We start from the raw sequence: 3,224 nt of genomic DNA, 5'->3' as shown, positions 1-3,224 counted from the left end.
AGAGTCACAAAGTATTTCAAAATTGAAGGTAATTTAAAATGTACAGATTTTTATCTCAAATCCCTTGAATTTAAAGAATTACAGGGGTTTGAAATGTCCCAACTGCTCTGACCCGGACTGAAGGGTGAGCTGAGAACATGACACATCTTCAGAACAACCCTTGGACCTCTTTTCTTATATACAGATCATAACCCAAGCCATCAAAATTTAACTCCTTGCCCGCACACACCCATCAAGCTGCAGCTCCCAGCGATTCCCAGTGACCCAGGTGCTTCCCAGCATTTCACATCAATTAAAACACAAAGACACGCCCCCAGTATGCTGCAAACAAAAGTTTTGTGTAAGAGATTACTTCTATCATTAAAATCCTGTTAAGAAACCAGACTCGGAGTGTTTTCACATACACACACTCTCCTTCAGGGCCAATTAAAGCACATAACGTGCCCAGATCAAACAGCCAGCTCTGCACGGACAGGAATATTTCCAGATTTCAATTTGCAGGACACATCCCTGCTGTTGAGAAAACACGAGCATCTTGGCAAACGAAATCACAGTTTCTGGTTTCATTCAGCCTGCTATTTTTTTTTTTTTTCCAGTTTTCCTGGTGATTCTAAATGTGAAAGGCAAGCCTTATTTACTGGTTGAAGTGAACTCACACCAGGTGACGTTGCTGGGGCTCTCTGCAGCTGAGGAGAGGCCGGCGGAGCAGAGGAAGTGCTCCAGGCCAGGCTCTGACTCAGTAAGGCACATACACACAAAGGTAGAAATATTTTATGCCTCTGCTCCAATCTGACAATTTTCTCTGGGGGGAAATTAAGGATCTACAAGTGAGGTCCAAACCACAGCGATTTTCATTCCTGCATCTTCCCCGAGCTCCATCTGTTTGTCTCTCTGCCTGGCGAGAGGGTCCTTCGAGCTCCAGTGCCCAAGTCCCTCCTCCACAGCAGATGTTGCAGAAAGGAGACGCTTCCAGAGGTTAGTCCTTAACAAGGAATTTAATCCAGGCTGAAATTTTTGTGAATTGACATCTCAAGGCATTTAATAAAACCCTTTTTTTTCCAGTTTTCCATCCCACCCCATCACAATCTTTGACCACAAAGCTCATGTGTTGGTTTAAGCCTTGGGTTACTTGGATGCAAATTCACATGCTGGTGCTGGAAGACAACTACAGACAGATGTTCCAGTCTTGGGAAAATACCATCCTGTCCCTGAAAACGCCACACTAAATGAGCCTTTAACAAATAAAGTGAAGAACTTAAAGGAAATGCAGTGTCCTTCAAGCAGCAGACTTAAGGAAAATAAAAACTGAGAGAAAATGCCTGGAATGAAAACCAAAGATATTGGACAGGACTGAAGAACATTTTAGAAATGTTGTACCTTTTTACAAAGTCAGTGTTATGTAAATTCCTTCATAAGCTTTAGTATTAGTGAACTAGACTGGATGTGTCATCACTGAATGCCAGAATTCTCCTAGGGAGGAAATTAGACACATCTAACAAGGCACAGTCCCTTATGATTAAGGGACTGGAAATCAAAAGTTCAGTGGTTGAAATGATACTTGAAGTCACAAAGATCCCACTCTGGCCAGCAGAAGGGTTAGAGATTTGAATAAGATGTTCACAGTTCTGAGGGCAGAGGGAACATTGGTCAGAAGCACCTTTTTTACCTCATTTATAAACAGGAATACATGACACTTAATCAAGTTCCAATGCAGCCAAGTCTGAAAGAGCACAGAGAAACTTTCCTTTATAGTGCAAACACACAACTTGTGGATCCACTGCCAAAGCCCAAGATGGTAGGATTTAAGAAAGTCTGGATATTTTACATTCCCCATTCAAGCCTGTTATAATGCAAACTAAAATCATATTAAAGATAATCAATTTTCATGCTCCAGGCAATAAGGAGATCACCTTGGGAGAGGAGGCAGAGAAGATTAATATGTATTTTGGGGAGGTTTCCACTTCTAATAAAGTTTCAGGAACTGGCTACTTTTCTGACAAGGATACCAGGACAGAGAGAATATTCCAGCCAGTTTAGAATAACTGTTTCTAGGCTATCCCATGCAGTACAGAGCTTGTGATTTTTTTTTTTTTATTTAGAGCTGAGATCAACCTCCCGTAAGCCCCTGCCTTGGTATGGACACGCAATGGCAGCACCTTTTAATTGACCATTAATCCAAGCTCCATTAGAACCAGGGAAAAGATTCATTTTCTTGACAGTAAACGTCAGCTGCTCCAGTACAACTATTTTCAACTGTATTGGGGAACCTTCTGCACCTTGGACCATTTTTATATTTATTTTGTATTTCTTTTAGAACCAGATTTAACACACAGGCACTATCTCAATGCTGTTAATTCTATATTTATTTACATATTTTCCCTATGAAAAAAGGATTTCCAGAATTCTGCAATGACTTTTAAAATATTGTTCCGATCCTTCCCTCGTGGTTTCCTCCATTTTGTGATAGTTTCTGAATCATATAGAAAAACTCATAAAATTTTTGCTGATGTAACTCAGATGGAGACTGTGAAAGATTCTCCAGCTTGAAAATTAGTGGTTTCGTGCTGCAAACTTTACTGGCATTTCGTATCCTGTTCTTTTGAGTTTTATTACCTCAAATAAACCTCACTGTAAGTTCACTTTCCTCTGGCATTTCACTCCTTTTTATCTCCTCCATGTCTCCTTTTAGGAACTGTATTTACCAAATGCTTCTCCTTCTACACTCAGCTCCAATTCCCTGGCTTTTACCCATAATTTTGCAAATCCCAGAATCATGGAATGGTTTGGGTGGGAGGGACCCCAAAGCCCACCCAGTGCCACCCCTGCCATGGCAGGGACACCTTCCACTGTCCCAGGCTGCTCCCAGCCCCAATGTCCAGCCTGGCCTTGGGCACTGCCAGGGATCCAGGGGCAGCCCCAGCTGCTCTGGGCACCCTGTGCCAGGGCCTGCCCACCCTCCCAGGGAACAATTCCTTCCCCAGTTTCCCATCTAAATCTCCCCACTTTCAGTTTAAAGCCATTCCCTGTGTCCTGTCCCTCCATCCTTTGTCCCCAGTCTCTCTTCAGCTCTCCTGAAGCCTCTTTAGGCACTGGAAGGGGCTCTAAGGTCTCCCTGGAGCCTTCTCTCCTCCCCATGAACACCCCCAGCTGTGTCAGCGCGCACAGATCGCTGTTTTGGGACGGATTTTTACAGAACTCCGCGTTTCTCCCACGCGTGTGATGCG

Source organism: Corvus brachyrhynchos, unplaced genomic scaffold (assembly GCF_000691975.1).
Source record: "Corvus brachyrhynchos isolate BGI_N302 unplaced genomic scaffold, ASM69197v1 scaffold514, whole genome shotgun sequence".
Lineage (NCBI taxonomy): Eukaryota > Metazoa > Chordata > Aves > Passeriformes > Corvidae > Corvus > Corvus brachyrhynchos.
This window is presented reverse-complemented; position numbering follows the sequence as displayed.